An 18,368-nucleotide genomic window follows, 5' to 3' on the forward strand; every position below is an offset into this window, starting at 1 on the left:
CCGTACCTGCCTTCTCTCCATACCCCCTGATCCCCTTAGCCACAAGGGCCACATCTAACTCCCTCTTAAATATAGCCAATGAACTGGCCTCAACTACCCTCTGTGGCAGAGAGTTCCAGAGATTCACCACTCTCTGTGTGAAAAAAAGTTCTTCTCATCTCGGTTTTAAAGGATTTCCCCCTTATCCTTACGCTGTGACCCCTTGTCCTGGACTTCCCCAACATCGGGAACAATCTTCCTGCATCCAGCCTGTCCAACCCCTTAAGAATTTTGTAAGTTTCTATAAGATCCCCTCTCAATCTTCTAAATTCTAGAGAGTATAAACCAAGTCTATCCAGTCTTTCTTCATAAGACAGTCCTGACATCTCAGGAATCAGTCTGGTGAACCGTCTCTGCACTCCCTCTATGGCAATAATGTCCTTCCTCAGATTTAGAGACCAAAACTGTACGCAATACTCCAGGTGTGGTCTCACCAAGACCCTGTACAACTGCAGTAGAACCTCTCTGGTCCTATACTCAAATCCTTTTGCAATGAAAGCTAACATACCATTCGCTTTCTTTACTGCCTGCTGCACCTGCATGCCTACCTTCAATGACTGGTGTACCATGACACCCAGGTCTCGCTGCATCTCCCCCTTTCCCAATCGGCCACCATTTAGATAATAGTCTGCTTTCCTATTTTTGCCACCAAAATGGATAACCTCACATTTATCCACATTATACTGCATCTGCCAAACATTTGCCCACTCACCCAGCCTATCCAAGTCACCCTGCAGTCTCCTAGCATCCTCCTCACAGCTAACACTGCCCCCCAGCTTAGTGTCATCCGCAAACTTGGAGATATTGCCTTCAATTCCCTCATCCAGATCATTAATATATATTGTAAATAGCTGGGGTCCCAGTACTGAGCCTTGGGGTACCCCACTAGTCACTGCCTGCCATTGTGAAAAGGACCCGTTTACTCCCACTCTTTGCTTCCTGTTTGCCAGCCAGTTCTCTATCCACATCAATACTGAACCCCCAATGCCTTGTGCTTTAAGTTTGTATACTAATTTCTTATGTGGGACCTTGTCGAAAGCCTTCTGGAAGTCCAGATACACCACATCCACTGGTTCTCCCCTATCCACGCTACTAGTTACATCCTCGAAAAATTCTATAAGATTCGTCAGACATGATTTACCTTTCGGAAATCCATGCTGACTTTGTCCAATGATTTCACCACTTTCCAAATGTGCTGCTATCCCATCTTTAATAACTGACTCTAGCAGTTTCCCCACTACCAATGTTAGACTAACTGGTCTGTAAATCCCCATTTTCTCTCTCCCTCCCTTCTTAAAAAGTGGGGTTACGTTTGCTACCCGCCAATCTTCAGGAACTACTCCAGAATCTAAAGAGTTTTGAAAGATTATTACTAATGCATCCACTATTTCTGGAGCTACTTCCTTAAGTACTCTGGGATGCAGCCTATCTGGCCCTGGGGATTTATCGGCCTTTAATCCATTCAATTTACCCAACACCACTTCCTGGCTAACCTGGATTTCACTCAATTCCTCCAACTCCTTTGACCCGCGGTCCCCTGCTATTTCCGGCAAATTATTTATGTCTTCCTTAGTGAAGACGGAACCAAAGTAGTTATTCAATTGGTCCGCCATATCCTTGTTCCCCATGATCAACTCCCCTGTTTCTGACTGCAAGGGACCTACATTTGTTTTAACTAATCTCTTTCTTTTCACATATCTATAAAAACCTTTGCAGTCAGTTTTTATGTTCCCTGCCAGTTTTCTTTCATATTCTATTTTTCCTTTCCAAATTAAGCCCTTTGTCCTCCTCTGCTGGTCTTTGAATTTCTCCCAGTCCTCCAGTATGCTGCTTTTTCTGGCTAATTTGTACGCATCATCCTTCGCTTTGATACTATCCCTGATTTCCCTTGTTATCCATGGATGTACTACCTTCCCTGATTTATTCTTTTGCCAAACTAGGATGAACAATTTTTGTAGTTCATCCATGCAGTCTTTAAATGTCTTCCATTGCATATCCACCGTCAACCCTTTTAGAATTAATTGCCAGTCAATCTTGGCCAATTCACGTCTCATACCCTCAAAGTTACCTTTCTTTAAGTTCAGAACCATTGTTTCTGAATTAACAATGTCACTCTCTATCCTAATGAAGAACTCAACCATATTATGGTCACTCTTGCCCAAGGGGGCACGTACAACAAGATTGCTAACTAACCCTTCCTCATTACTCAATACCCAGTCTAAAATAGCCTGCTCTCTCGTTGGTTCCTCTACATGTTGATTTAGATAACTATCCCGCATACATTCCAAGAAATCCTCTTCCTCAGCACCCCTGCCAATTTGATTCACCCAATCTATATGTAGATTAAAGTCACCCATTATAACCGTTTTGCCTTTGTCGCACGCATTTCTAATTTCCTGTTTGATACCATCTCCAACTTCACTACTACTGTTAGGTGGCCTGTACACAACACCCACCAGCGTTTTCTTCCCCTTAGTGTTTCGCAGCTCTACCCATACCGATTCCACATCCTCCAAACTAATGTCCTTCCTTTCCATTGCATTAATCCCCTCTCTAATCAGTAACGCTACCCCACCTCCTTTTCCTTTCTGTCTATCCCCCCTGAATATTGAATATCCTTGGATGTTCAGCTCCCAGCCTTGGTCACCCTGGAGCCATGGCCTGTTTACTTTAACATCGTTACTGTTTTGCATATTTGTCATTCATTGTTCTTTATTTCTCTACATCATCGTCTATATTGTAGCGGCACCCGCTGGTGCCTTGGGGTAGTCAAACCCTCGGATTGGCTACTCAAGTCACGCTTCCTCCTCGACTCCGGGGATTTATTCAGTATCCTCCCGCCGACCAGACATGATACCCGTGCTGGTAAGCGGGGCCCAGTGTTCATGGCCCCGCTTACATCCGTCCACAGTGAGAGCCGTTGGGGCTGAGGCCTGCGGGTGGAGCAACATGGTTGCGTTGGCCAGGGCCGCCTTAGCACCCTCGAATGCCGCGTCTGCCTTCGAGGACCATTCGACCTCCTGCGGTTTGCCCGCGAGGCACTGGAACAGCGGGTACATGATGTTGGCAGCTGCCGGCACGAAACGGTGATAAACATTCACCATGTTGACAACTCCTGCAATCCCTTTACCGTGCGCGGGCGGGGAAACTGTCGAATGGCCTCGACCTTTCAGGGTAGCGGGGCGTAGCTGGCGAGCATCCGGGAGCAGGTGAGCGGGTTAGCTCCCGTTCTTACTTCACAATACGGTTTGCGGTGCATGTGCCATCGGTTCTACAGAATTGTGCCTATGTTTTTGTTCGCAGGGACCCCACCGATCCCCCTTGCAGCGGGTCTACGAGGGGCCGTTCCGGGTGCTGCGGTCCGGTGTCGCCACCTTCACCGTGGACGTCGGTGGCCGGGAGGAGTTCGTCTCCATCGGTCATCTCAAGCCCGCCCATGTTGACGTGGACAGCCAGGTGGTGGTCGCACTACCCCGACGTAGAGGTCGGCTGCCGGCCGATCCAGCCGTCCCGGTTGTGCCTGTTTCCCCCAACACAGACATCCCCATTCTTTCCACCCCATTGCAGTTTCCTGGTCCTGTTCGACCAGTTCCCCTTGTCACGTCTGCCCCCTTGCGGTCTCCTGGCCTTGTTCATCTGTCCCAATTGTTACGCTCGCCCCGCCTCCGCTGACCATGCGTTCTGGTCGTTGTGTCTGGGTCCCTGCTCTCCGTACCTCGGGGTTCCGTACCTCGGGGGGGGGGGGGGGGGGGGGGGGGGGGGCTGGTGCCTTGGGGTAGTCAAACCCTCGGATTGGCTACTCAAGTCATGTGGGCGCGGGGAGCCGGTTTCGCGCGCTTTCTGTCGATTTCATTCATTCGTTTATTTAGCTGTCTTACAGACTCACATCATTCATTGTTTTACCGTTTGTAATAAAGTTCATTGAATCAACTCACGGCCTCAACTCCGCTAAAATATATCTGGTTTACCTTTTCCCAAAATAGTCTGAAGAAGGGTCTCGATCCGAAACATCACCCATTTCTTCTCTCCAGAGATGCTGCCTGTCCCGCTGAGCTACTCCAGCTTTTTGTGTCTATTTAAGATAAGGACTTCTCTGGTAGACACAAAATGCTGGAGTAACTGTCTATTGAGACCCTTCTTCAGACTAAGGACTTCTTTGGTTTGGGTTAAAGTGGACATAACGTCATCTGGTCTCGGTCATGGTATCCAAGGCTCCCAGCTTGTTCCAGATTGGTCCTCTTCAAAGTGGCTTCCTGAGTTCCAGTAAAGTCCCTCGACATTGCACCAGGCCATTAGAGTGGGGAGGCAGCATAGTAGACTGTACAACAGACTGCCAGGGTCCACACATAGTCTGGACAGTAGGTTAGCAGAGTGAATGCTGAGTCTCATGATGCATCACCAGATCAAATACACTTTTTGTGCAATGGGCCACAGCGTTCAACCATTACGACGGATTGCAGGGACAAATATACCGGCCATCCCCGGGTAACAAATGGCTTCCGTGTTTACAGACTTTGTCCATTGTGAAAATCAGATTAAGTTAGACGGGAACTTGGACCAGTTGGGCCTGTTTCCATGCTGTATGCCTCTATGACTGTACTTCCAAGGCCCCACACATCTAAGTTCATAAATGATAGGGGCAGAATTAGGTCATTCGGCACATCAAGTCTACACCACCATCCAATTATTGCTCTCTCTCCCTCTTAACCTCATTCTCCTGCCTTCTCCCTGTAACCCCTGACATGTGTACTAATCAAGAATCTACCTATCTCTGCCACAAAAATATCATTGACTTGACCTCCACAGACGTCTGTGGTAATGAATTCAACACGAATTGTAGCTACACCACATCCTGAGACTACTGCTGGGGGAAGGAAACTGCCCGTTTGTAGATCAGACATTCTGACCCTTTTTTTTAACTGAGTTTCTTTCAACAAAATCAGCAGCTTCAGCAGAGGCCCAGCATGCAGCAGCACATTAGCAGGAGTCTTTATGGGAGGACAAGTCTGTGGAAGTCTTGGTTTTGTTACTGTCAGCTTTCCTCGGGGATTCTTTGCATTCTGCTGATGTTTGACGCCATCTGGCGGTAATTTAAATGAATCACAAGGTTGTAGCTCATCACAGGGTAGCCGACAACCCAAACCTATGAACATTGAATTCTCCAGTCTTAGGCGGCCTCTAACAATACCCCGTCTCCATATCCGCACTTCCTCACTTGGACTCCCCACCTCCCCTGCCCCACCAGGGGGCGCTGGGGAGATGGCTGCCCTGACGGCACTCTCTTCGTATTTTCTTTCTTTTTTGTTTTTTTTTATTGCGTTAAAAGTTTGTTTTAATGTTCTTCAGTTTGTTTTATGTGGGGGGGGGGGGGGGAGGAGGGGATCGGGGGAAACTTTTTTTCAAGCTCTTACCTTCCTGGAGATGTGATCAATTTTCGGATCACATTCTCCGAGCGCTCTGCGGCCTTTCATCGATGGAGCTGGAAACCTCCTCGGACTGTCGTGAGCCCCACCGCGGGGCGCGGACTTAAGATTGGAGCTGATCCCTTACCTGGGATCGCTCCCACCGCAACCACCGCAGAACCAACACCAAAGACTCGTGCGTCAGGTGAGGCTAGTCGGGAGCTCCAACCAGCCCCGACCCGAGGTTCGATCGCTTGGCGTGGGGGAGCTGACATCCCCCCGACGCGGGAGCTGATCGCCTCGACGCAGAGGGCCCGAACGCCGCCGGCTACTGGAGTCAAGATCGTCCCGTCAACGGAGGCTCGAGGACCACGACCGAGGAAGAACAGAAGAGACTTGAACTTTATTTCACCTTTCATCACTGTGAGGAATGTGTAGGAGTCACTGTGGTGGATGTTCGTTAAAGTGTGGTTTTTTGAGTAATCTGTTGCTTTTAATTGTATGACTGACCTGGCCAATGAAATTCCTCGTTTGTTGCAAAATATATTTGGCGAATAAAGTGTGATTCTGATTCTGACTTGCACCCATTTCTCCCCTTCCCTGCCCACTTCTACTTTCCTTCCTCCTGTTTCACAATTTGCAACTCTTCAATCCTTCTCTCTTACACCTTCTGTTTTAGTCTCTGGCCTTTTCCCCAAAAACTTTTACCTATCAAAACCCCCCCCTCCCCTTATCCCCTATCACCTACCATGCTTTGTCCTGCCTCTCCTCTCTCCCAGCTTTATTCTCCCCCTCCCTTACAATCAGTCTGAAGAAGGGCCCAACCCAAAAAGTCACCTTTCCATGTTCTTCAGAGAATCTGCCTGACTCGTTCAGTTATTCCAGCACTTTGTGTTCTTTTGTAGTTGGCTGTTTGAGTCACATCTGCTTCTTAGGCATTTCCTCAAGATTAAACATTATCTTAGTTTAGAGTTAAGGGCTTGTCCCACTTTCACGACCTAATTCACGACCTCTGCCGAGTTTGCCGTTGACTCACACTCGCAGCATGGTCGTCACGAGGTCGTAGAAGGTCGTGATGCTAGTTGTAGGTACTCGTGGCACCAAGTAGGTTGCGGAGTTTTTCCAGCTTGATGAAAAATGTCCACAAGTAAAAAAAGTTGTGAATTAGGTCGTGAAAGTGGGACAGGCCCTTTACACAGAGCAAATAGGCCTTTCAGCCCACTGAGTCCATGCTGACTATCGGTCACCCCTGCACTAGTTCAATGTTACCCCACTTTTGCATCCTACACACTAGGAGCAATTTACAGAAGCCAATTAACCTACAAACTTACAAGTCTTTGGCACCAGTAGTCGGGATAGGACCTGGATGTCTAGCGCTGTAAGGCAGCAACTCTATCGCTGTGCTATCGTGCTGCCCTATTTAGAAATACAGCGTGGAAACAGGCCCTTTAGCCCACTGAGTCCTCGTCCACCAGCGATCCCCGCACACTAACGCTATCCTACACATTCTATGGACAATTTACAATTATACCAAGACAATTAACCTACAAACCTGTATGTCTTTGGATGGTGAGAGGAAACCAGACCTCAGAGAAAACCCAAGTAGGTCCATATTGTACCTATTTAGCCCATATTCTTCTAAACCTTTCCTATCTATAATACTTAGAATAGTCGGCAATCAAATCAACTACAACCTCTGTTCACAGTTTTCCGATGACAAATGATTGTGATAGAAATATTCGAGAGCTCCAAGTTCCTAGGCGTGAGTATCATCAATAATTTGCCTTGGACCAGCCATACTGAAAGTACTCCAATGCCTCTACTTTCTCAGACGACCAAGGAAGTTTGGCATATCTCCAATGAATCCTTCTACAGATGCACCTAGAAAGCATCCTATCAGCATGCATCACAGCTTGATTGGGCAATAAATCTGACCAAGGCGATATGGTGGTGCAGTGGTAGTGTTGCTGTGTTACATCGACAGAGAACCAGGTTCGATCCTACGAGTGCTTGTCTGTACGGAATTTGTACATTCTCGCCGCGACCTGCGTGGGTTTTCCCTGGGATCTCTGGTTTCCTCCTACACTCTAAAGACACAAAGGTTTGTAGATTAATTGGCATTCTATAATTGTAAATTGTCCCTTGTATGTGTAGGTTTGAGTTGGTGTGTGGGGGTCGCTGGTCGGCATGGACTCGGTGGGCCATAGGGCCTGTTTCCGCGCTGTATCTCTGAGCTAAACTAACAAGACTGCAAGAAAACACAGAGAGTTGTAAATGTAGACCAATCCATCTCTCAAATCAGTCTCCCTGCCCCCCCAGCCCCTCATCGACTCCATCAGCACTTCATGCTACATCGGGAAAGCTACCAACATAATCAAGGACCAATTTCACTTCTGTCTTTCCCTTTTCTCCTCTCCCCCATCGAACAGAAGACCAAAACCTTAAAAGCTTATACCTGTACCGCCAAATTCAGGAACAGCTTCTTCCCTACTGCTATCAGACTGCTAAACAGTCCTTCCATAAGCAAGGGTGTAATCCCAATTTTCCATTTACCTCTTGTGGACCTTGCAATTTTTCTCAATAATTGTAATGCTATTATGCTGTACTATTATATTCTGCACCCCAGTAATTTTCTCTTTACACTGCTTGTTATACCTGTGTGTAGCTTGATTTTATTAATGTATCATATAATATGACTGTCTTGCACACAATCAAAACTTTCCATTGTATGCTGATACCTGGGACAGTAATAAACCAAATATAATTAAATCAATGAATTTTACTTTTAATAAACTGTTCTATCATCCCTAAGGTGGCAATTACAGTAACTGTGATTTTTGATTGTCTGCACATTGATTTGCTATACTTTTTGTGTTATCCTCGACTTTCTTACAAAAATATAACGATCACACAAATTTTAAAATAAAGATTACATTTTTAGTGTACCATTGTTTAAAAAAATCAATATTTCCATTGAAGGAAATGCTTGTGTAAATTGTGCAGCAGCGATTCCCAACATTTAGATTATTAAAATGTTTAATTTGTCATTTTAAGACCACACTATGTAGAAGGAAGGCTGCACTGTTGGAAGTGCTTGTTTTAAACAATGGGCATTAAACACGACACTGTCCAAAGTGAAGGGAAGCTTTCACTTGTACACCAGCATTTGTTAATTGCACGAGTAAACATTACGAGGAAACGATTAACAGTGACGTCTAACTTGATTTGAGTAAATTAAAAAAATTAACAGGGATACATAAAGGCAGCACTTTGGAATGGTTTGATGTATTCAAAGTGCTATTTTCAACAACATGACAAGCTTAATGAAGCAAGTAATGTAATGCTGCCTCCACCAGTTGCCGAATCGATATGACTAGATTTCTTTCAAATGTTCAAATAGGAAATCCAATTGGGGGCCAGAGGGTGAATTGTAACATACTGAATATTGAGGAATGTATTGAAAGCTCCAACCTAACCACTGATGATGATTTGTGTCCTCTTGCGTTGTAATCCTAATATCAATGGTTTTCTAAAGATTCAATTGCAATCATGCCTACTTTCCTACGTCCAGCCTATAGAAAACATAGAAAAATTGGTGCAGGAGTATGCTATTCGGCCCTTCGAGCCAGCACCGCCATTCAATATGATCATTGCAGTTCATCTAAAATCACTACCCCGTTTCTGCTTTTTCCCCACATCTCGATTCCTTTAGCCCTAAGACCTAAATCTACCTCTCTCTTGAATACATCCAGTGAATCGGCCTCCCTCTGAGGCAGTGAATTCCACAGATCCACAACTCTCTGGGTGAAAAAAGTTTTCCTCATCTCCGTTCTAAATGGCCTACCCCTAATTCATAAACTGTGACCCCTGGTCTGGATTCCAGAAACAGGAACATGTTTCATGCCTCTAGCGTGTCCAATCCCTTAATAGAAACATAGAAACATAGAAATTAGGTGCAGGAGTAGGCCATTCGGCCCTTCGAGCCTGCACCGCCATTCAATATGATCGTGGCTGATCATCCAACTCAGTATCCCGTACCTGCCTTCTCTCCATACCCCCTGATCCCCTTAGCCACAAGGGCCACATCTAACTCCCTCTTAAATATAGCCAATGAACTGGCCTCAACTACCCTCTGTGGCAGAGAGTTCCAGAGATTCACCACTCTCTGTGTGAAAAAAAGTTCTTCTCATCTCAGTTTTAAAGGATTTCCCCCTTATCCTTAAACTGTGACCCCTTGTCCTGGACTTCCCCAACATCGGGAACAATCTTCCTGCATCTAGCCTGTCCAACCCCTTAAGAATTTTGTAAGTTTCTATAAGATCTCCTCTCAATCTCCTAAATTCTAGAGAGTATAAACCAAGTCTATCCAGTCTTTCTTCATAAGATAGTCCTGACATCCCAGGAATCAGTCTGGTGAATCTTCTCTGTACTCCCTCTATGGCAATAATGTCCTTCCTCAGATTTGGAGACCAAAACTGTACGCAATACTCCAGGTGTGGTCTCACCAAACCATGTACAACTGCAGTAGAACCTCCCTGCTCCTATACTCAAATCCTTTTGCAATGAAAGCTAACATACCATTCGCTTTCTTTACTGCCTGCTGCACCTGCATGCCTACCTTCAATGACTGGTGTACCATGACACCCAGGTCTCGCTGCATCTCCCCCTTTCCCAATCGGCCACCAGAATTTTAATAATCTTATATGATTCATTAAGATCCCCTCTCAACCCTCTAAATTCCCGCGTAAACAAGCCCAACCGCTCCATTCCGTCAACATATGACTGTCCTGACATCCCGGGGATTAACCTCATGAACTTGCGCTGCACTCCCTCAATAGCAAGGATGACCTTCCTCAAATTTGGAAACCAAAACTTCACACAATACTCCAGATGTGGTCTCACTGTAAAACTGCAGTGGGATCTCCTTGCTCCTATATTCAAATCCTCTTACAATGAAGACCAACAGGCCATTAGCTTTCTTCACTGCCTGCAGGACCTGCATGCTAAGTGGCTGATGTACAAACACACCCACATCTCGTTGCACCTCCCCTTATCCTCTAGAGCATTTGGTGCCCGCATTGCCTGCGTTGTGCTCCCCATGCGCCACCCTGCGGCCGCTCACAAACTACAGGCGGGAAAGTCCGACAGGGCGACGGCAGCGCCACCCGGAGGTCGGTCCGGCACTGCAGGCTGTGGAGGGGATCACAGGCTGACGGCAGCGCCACTGGAGGACGGTAGCGCCACCGCGCGGGTGGGAGGAGCATTGTGGAGGGCTACAGCGCCACCGCGCGGGTGGGAGGAGCATTGTGGAGGACGGTAGCGCCACCGCGCGGGTGGGAGGAGCATTGCGGAGGGCTGCAGCGCCACGGCGCGGGTGGGAGGACCATTGTGGAGGGCTGCAGCGCCACCGCGCGGGTGGGAGGAGCATTGTGGAGGGCTACAGCGCCACCGCGCGGGTGGGAGGAGCATTGTGGAGGACGGTAGCGCCACCGCGCGGGTGGGAAGAGCCGCCGCTGCCCCTCCCCCAGCGACATGTGGACGTGAGGCTCGGGCCCGGCGCTTCCGCAGTGAGAGAGCGACTTTCTCAGGCGATTCGGGCGGCGGACTCGGATTTGTTCTCGGTCTTGGACTCGGAGCGAGTTGGCGGTGAAGCAGTTGCGGAGACGATGATCACATGAGTGGCGGGGTCTGTGGTGAAGCGGAGAGAGCGCGGCCCGGCCGGACTGAGGTGGGTGAGCGGGGCCCGGGCCTTTACCAAGTGCGTGAGTGGCGGCGGCGGCGGCGGCCTCGGGCCTGAGGCCCAGGGAGCGGGTCTGTTGTTCCCGGCGCAGGCGGGCGGGAGGGAGGCCGACCGACCGGCCCTCCATTTTGTATCCCGGACCAGGGGAGATGGCTGGGCCGGGCCGGGCCGAGGGGGTCGGCAGCAGAGCCGCGGGTCCCAGGAGGGAAGGAGACAGTGCCAGTCCTGCGGGCAGAGAAAGGCCAGTGTTTGTTTTCACTGGGCAGCGAGTAAACAACACCGCGAGTAATAACCGATCTGGCCGAGGAGTGAGCGATAATGTGTCCGAACTGAGTAATAATGAGCATTGTGTGCACTTGGGTGGTCAACACGCCGCAGGAGGTGTCTGATAACAGTGGAGGTGTCGCCAAGACTGGAGGGTGATGTTTCTAAGCTGTACGTGTTCTGTGGGTTTAAAATTAGGTTAAAGTGTGTAAAATAATGTGAGGCATGGGCTAGATCAACAGCTCTGACCTATTTCTCTTAGCAATTATGTAAGTCACTGGAGGACACAGATTTAATTGGTAAAAGGGTTACAGGGGCATTTGCTAAAAAAAAATACGAGTATTGGAGAGACATTCTTGCTGGGTTTTTATTATGTATCAGGATGAAAAAAAAATATGAGTTGTAACCTGCTTCCAAAAATGGGACACATATTATCGAGCATCTACAGTTCGTTGTTTCTCTGAAAATTGGGATTTATTTTTGCCACCATAAATTGAACGGGCAAAGTGTTCCATACGTTTTAATGGGTCTAAAATAACAAACAAAGATGGAGAAAATATTATAATCCTGGAGATGGGAGGTAATCAAAAAATGTGATGGAGAGAAATAACCCATTGAATGCACAATTTTAGAATGATGGTTGATGAGGCGAATGAGTAAGTAGGATCAAGCCTCTCCTTATAAGTAAAACCACCCATCCCAGGAATTAATCTAGCTCTTCCTCCATCTTTAAGTGTATCCTTCCTTGCATTGGGAGATCGCTCATGTATGGTGCCCTCCATAATGTTTGGTACAAAGACCCCTCATTTGTTTATTTCTCAGTACTCCTCAATTTGAGATTTGTAATTTTTTTTAAATCACGTGGTTAAAGTGCAAATTGTCAGATTTTAATAAAGGCAATTTTTATACATTTTAGTTTCACCGAGTAGTCCCCCCCACGTCAGGGCCCATAATGTTTAGACACAGCAATGTCATGTAAATGAAAGTAGTCATATTTAGTATTTTGTTGCACTGGGTGCTGGGTGGCTTCTCTGGTGATGCTCTGCCAGGCGTGTATTGCAGTCATCTTTAGTTTATACTTGTTTTGGGGACGTCCCCTTTTCTCTTCAGCATATAAAAGGCATGCTCAATTGGGTTCAGATCAGGCAATTGACTTGGCCACTCAAGAATTGATCCTTTGTTGCTTTAGCAGTGTGGTTGAGATCATTGTCTTGCTGTAGAATGAACCACCGGCCAATGAGTTTTGAAGGATTTGTTTGAACTTGAGCAGATTGGATGTGTTTATGCATATCAGAATTAATTATGCTACTACCATCAGCAGTTGTATCATCAATTAAGATAAGTGAGCCAGTACCTTCAGCAGCCATACATTCCCAGGCCATAACACCCCCACCACCGTGTTTCACACATGAGGTGGTATGCTTTGGATCTTGGGCAGTTCCTTCTCTCCTCCATACTTTGCTCTTGCCATCACATATAAATTAATCTTCGTCTCATCTGTCCACAAGACCTTTTTCCCAAACTATGGTTGCTCTTTTAAGTACTTTTTGGCAAACTGTAACCTGGCCATCCTATTTTTTGCGGCTAACCAGTGGTTTGTTTCTTGCAGTGTAACCTCTGTATTTCTGTTCATGAAGTCTCCTGCAGACAGTGATCATTGACAAATCCACACCTGACTCCTGAAAAGTGTTTCTGATTTGTCGGACAGGTGTTTGGGGATTATTTATTATAGAGAGAATTCTTCTGTCATCAGCTGTGGAGGTCTTTCTTGGCCTGTCAGTCCCTTTTCGATTAGTAAGCTCACCAGTGCTCTCTTTCTTCTTAATGATATTCCAAGCAGTTGATTTTGGTAAGCCTACAGTTTGACTGATGTCTCTAACAGTTTTATTCGTGTTTCTCCATCTCATAATGGCTCCTTTGACATTAATTGGCACAACTTTGGTCCTCATGCTGATAAACAGCAATAAAAGTTTCCAAAGGTGATGGAAAGACTAGGTGCTGAGAGCTCTCTTTATACCTGCATTAAGGAGGCTTTTAAACACACCTGAGCAATTACAAACACATGTGAAGCCATGTGTTCCAAACATTATGGTGCCCTGAAATGAGGGGACTTTGTATAAACGCAGCTGTAATTTCCACATGGTGAAATGTATAAAAATACCCTTTAACAAAATCTGACAATGTGCACTTTAACCACGTGTGATTTTTTATTTTCTCTATTGCAAATCTCAAATTGAGGCACAGAGGCAAATAAATAAATGATAGGTCTTTGTCCCAAACAATATGGAGGGCACTGTACATAATGTTGTAGTAACTGCAGTAACGTTGTATGCTTGCATTCAAATCTTTATGCTGCGTACCATGTTGCTTTCAAATTCCAGTCACACTTGCATTTTAATTTCCCAAACATGCTTTTCAACCTTTCGATGTTTTAAAGCAACTCAGCTTTTCTATTTCTTCTGGAAAAATAGATGAATTTATATTTTTCCAGCTTTCCATCTACTCTCCTTATTTCTCGACCTAAACTGCCGTTTTTCCTGTAGTCCGTCGTTATCAATAATAGATTATAACATTTTCCTTATTATTGATATGTGCCTAGCATGTTTATAATTCCACATTTTCTTTAACCATTTCTGTAAATGTGGTTGCAGTTGCCACCTTCCATTCTATGGGAATTGAATGGTTCAGTGGAAATCTGGAAAACGACACTAATTTCTTTCAGCTTCTCAATGTCTCCAGACCTGTTGTTCTCACTATTTAATGAATGTTTTCTACATCTTTTGTCATTGCCTTATTCCCTAATATAATTTCTCCAGTCTCAGCCTATAAAGGACCCCAGTCAGCTGTTGCTATTTTCTTCATAAAGTAAAAGCTTATACATGCTTTTTGTGTTTCTCACTAGATTAATTTCACAGTCTACATTTCCTTTAGTTATCAGTTTTTTGGTGCTTTACTAAATTCTGATATTTTCCCATTCACTCATGTGCACTCTGTGAAATGGTCTTCCATATTTTTACGGCAAATTTGCTTTCCCAAGCTACGTACAAATTAAAGGACACAAAAGCTGGAGTAGCTCAGCAGGCCAGGCAGCATCCATGAAGAACATGGATAGGTGACGTTTCGGGTCAAGACCCTTTACACTCCACCACTATTGCGCCACTACTATGTAAGTCCCAGTGGATACTTTGTAGCCATTGTAATGTTTGATTCTAATTTCTTGATTTAAACTGAACCTGACATTACCACTATTGTCTGGGAGAGTTCCCAAAATGCTTTTTCTTGTTACTATTCTTAATTTCACCCAAAGCGATTCCCCTTCTTGATTTTGCAAGCCAAAATCTTTTCTCAGTATTGCCTTTTTGACCACCCTCTGATGGTCCCATTTCTAAAAGTGAAGTGTCCTGAAATATTCAACTCTTAACCTTAGTCAAGGGTCCCGACCTGAAACGTCACCTATCCGTGTCCGCCAGAGATGCTGCCTGACCCGCAGCTCTTGGTATGCTTTTGCATAAACCAGTATCTGCAGTTCTTTGTTTTTTCATTGCAGCCATCTTTCTTTGATTGTACCCATTTATTTATATTTGTCATCGGTGTGCCTTTCTTCCAATGAGTGAGTGCTGTGTGCATTCAGAAATGGATGGTTTAATCTGATTCTTTTATTTCCACTTTTTCCTGCTCTGACTAACTGTAGGCATGATTGTTTTTTTATCCTCTATCCCTTCCTGAAACTCTTATCATTGTTCATTTCTTTACGCAATGTTATCTCCTTATCAGTTTTCTAACTTTTTTAATTTTTCGCTTACCTGAACCCTCCTCTACGTTGTTTAGTTCAGATTCTCATTTATAACCCTGGTAATTTGATTTGCCAGTTAACTTGTGCCAGCAGACGTTTGTACCAGTGGAACAGCCTCCTCCTTATGGGCCTGTCCCACTGGCGATTTTTCAGGCGTCTGCCAAGTTGCGGCAGTCGCCTGAAAAACTGGCAACTGGAACGGCGACTGTGAGAGTGGAACACATACACACACACACACACACACACTCACACTCACACACACACCATACACACACGATGGGGGGCAGGGCAAATGGGGGGAGCACTGTCTGAAATTCACACGGTGCAAAGCCAAGGTCATACAGACACACACCGCGATGAACAGGAAGGTTGGCGCTGTGATTAAGATGGCTAGTACAGTGTACGATACGTCCTTTAAAAGAAGTGGGGGGGGGAGGGAGAAGGAGTCGAGACAACTTTTAAGAAGCCAGAGATACACACGGCTGTGAAGTTCGGCAGACATTTAACTTAACGGTCGATTATTCTTGGTTCTGAAAACTACTGCTTACGGTTTTTTTTCCCCCAATGAGCCAATGAAATTCAAGTCTTTTAAAAGAGGGGGGGGGAGGGGGGGAGAAGGAGTGGAGACAACTTTTAAGAAGCCAGAGAAACACGGCTGTGAAGCTCGGCGGACATTTAACGTATCCTTGGTTCTGAGAACTACTGCTTACCTTTTTTTTTTACCCAATGAGCCAATGTCAGCACCGGCTACAAATTACGAGAACCTTCGACCTCCTGGCAACCAACTAGGACCTCCTGGTGACCCACCTACGGCACAAGAATTCTCGCTACTCTCCATGGCGGCTTCATTCTAGTCGCCGGTAATTTTTCAACCTGTTGAAAAGATTTTGGCGACCATAATGAGGCCGCAACTAATTCCCAGAATGTGGGAACTCCTCAGACCATGAAGACGACTCCCCAGCAACCTCCCGCAAATGTGTGGCGACTGCATAGTCTCCTGCAGTCGCCTAAGTGGGACATGCCCATTACTTACAGCAGCACAACAGATATGTAAACATAGTACTCAGTAGACAATATTAATAAACAATAAAAAGAAGTTGAATATATAAAAACAAAAAAAAAATGCAAGCATTGTCATGCAACTGCTCAATGCTGAAGTGGTAAAGTGGTGCAGCTGGTAGAGCTGCTGCCTCACTGGGCTCAATCCTGACATCGGGCACTGTCTGTGTGGAGTTTGCACGTTCTCACTGTGACTGTATGGGTTTCCTCTGGGTGCTCCGATTTCCTCCCACATCCCAAAGACGTGTCAGTGAGTTTGTTGGGTAATTGGCCTCTGTGTTTAGGGAGTGAATGAGAAAGTGAATAACATAGAACTGGTGTGAATGGCTGACTGATGTTTGGCGGGAACTAGGTTTTCACACTGTCTCTAAACTAAACACCATAACAATTAGCTTGAAAACTGAGAATAATATTTGACTCAAAGAGTGAAATAAATGATTGACCTGGGAATGGTAATATCATCCCAGAGACTGAAAATATAACTTAAAGGTGAAAAATGACATGGGGAGTTTGGTGTTAGAGTGGGGCTGAAGATGTTGAACACTGGTTATAGGGAGATGACTATTTGTCAACCTGTGGTAATGAGTAATTGCCAGCGGGGAGTCTGAATAATGATATTCAGGAAACCGGGAATAGCATCATTTTATTACTATTAAAAATGAAACTCTTGCTTTTGTTATCACTAAATTGTAATGGAATGTCTGCCAAAGAACATTTCCAAGAAGGTGATGAAAGCGCAGATGAATAGTCTGAGTGTGGAGCACTTCCATTTAATTCCATTGATATGTTAGGAGTACTGTCTCTATATTCCTATTCCTGGACCATGTTACACAAAAGGATTGTGTTCCTACAAAACATTTTAAATTAAAATACATAAAGAAGATTTTTCCATTTAGATTAAATGTAAAAGTTCTTATTGTGTTCAGGGGTCAACAATAATTGTTGATCAAAATGAAAATATACATTAATATAACTGTGAAATAATAAAATACAGTCTTATTAACAAGTATGTTTTTGAATTAATAGTCATACAGCGTGGTAAAGGTCCTTCGGCCCAACTTGCCCACATCAACCAACATATCCCATCTACACTAGTCCTACCTGGCCCATATCCCTCTAAACCTGTCCTATCCATGGACCTGTCTAAATGTTTCTGAAACGTTGTGATAGTCCCTGCCTCAACTACCTCCTCCAGCAGCTCCTTCCATACACCCACCATCATTTGTATGAAAAGGTTACCCCTCGGGTTCCTATTAAATCTTTCCCCCCTCATCTTAAACCTATTATGCCCTCTGGTTCTCTATTCCCCTACTCTGGGCAAGAGACTCTGTCTACTTGATCTATTCCTCTCATGGTTTTGTACATTTTGTACTGTAATATAAAAGAAACATGCACATTCTGCCCTTTGTGGGTACTCTCCGTGAATCGTAGAAGGTTGTGAGAGCATTGACAGGGTGGACAGGAAAAGAATGTGTCCTTTTGAATTAGGAGTTACTCGGATGAGATGCAGCTTTTTCTTTTCAGTGTTGTGAATTTTTTTAATTTGTTTCTCTCAAAGGCTAGCGGGGACTGATTCTGTGAATATTTTAAAGGCAGAAATAGGTAGATTCTTAATTAGCAAAGGGGTTAAAGGTTGTCACTGTTAGGTAGGAATATGCAGTTAAGGTTGCAATCAGATGAGTTATGTTCTTCGTGAATTGTGGAGGAGTCTTGGTGGTCACAAATTCCTTTCCTGCTACTAATTGATATTGTCGAAAAGTGTTACCATTTTTGGTTGATAAATTGGTGACACACAAGGTGTGAGGCTTGGGTTTTTATTGGTGTTTGAATGATGATGGTAATAAATCTGAACTTGTTGGAGTTTGCAGTGTTGAAGCTAGGGTTTTTCAAGTGACTGTTACTAGGTGGCGAATCAATGACGCTTAAAGGATTCATCGGTAGAAATATGCAAGGCTCTTTTTCATTTGGGTTAAACAGCATGGCAAAATGTGACCTTTGCTATAATGTCACTACATATAATGCTACACTCCAAATTGGGATTATCATCTTTAAAGATCGCTCATGCTTGCTC

General features: G+C 45.1%; 1 protein-coding gene across 5 annotated transcripts in view; it reads left to right on the top strand.

Annotated features, from left to right (window-relative positions):
- Positions 1–10,933: 10,933 nt before the first annotated feature.
- Positions 10,934–18,368, top strand: part of scaf11 (SR-related CTD-associated factor 11) — a 59,114-nt gene continuing 51,679 nt past the window's right edge. For 2 of the 5 annotated variants that reach the window (XM_055650702.1, XM_055650701.1), the window contains exon 1: positions 10,934–11,169. The gene's annotated coding sequence lies outside the window, so the exon portion shown is untranslated. The remainder of the gene's footprint in view (positions 11,170–18,368) is intronic. The other 3 variants (XM_055650698.1, XM_055650699.1, XM_055650700.1) reach the window with 2 other exon arrangements.

This window comes from Leucoraja erinacea, chromosome 19 (assembly GCF_028641065.1).
Source record: "Leucoraja erinacea ecotype New England chromosome 19, Leri_hhj_1, whole genome shotgun sequence".
NCBI lineage: Eukaryota > Metazoa > Chordata > Chondrichthyes > Rajiformes > Rajidae > Leucoraja > Leucoraja erinaceus.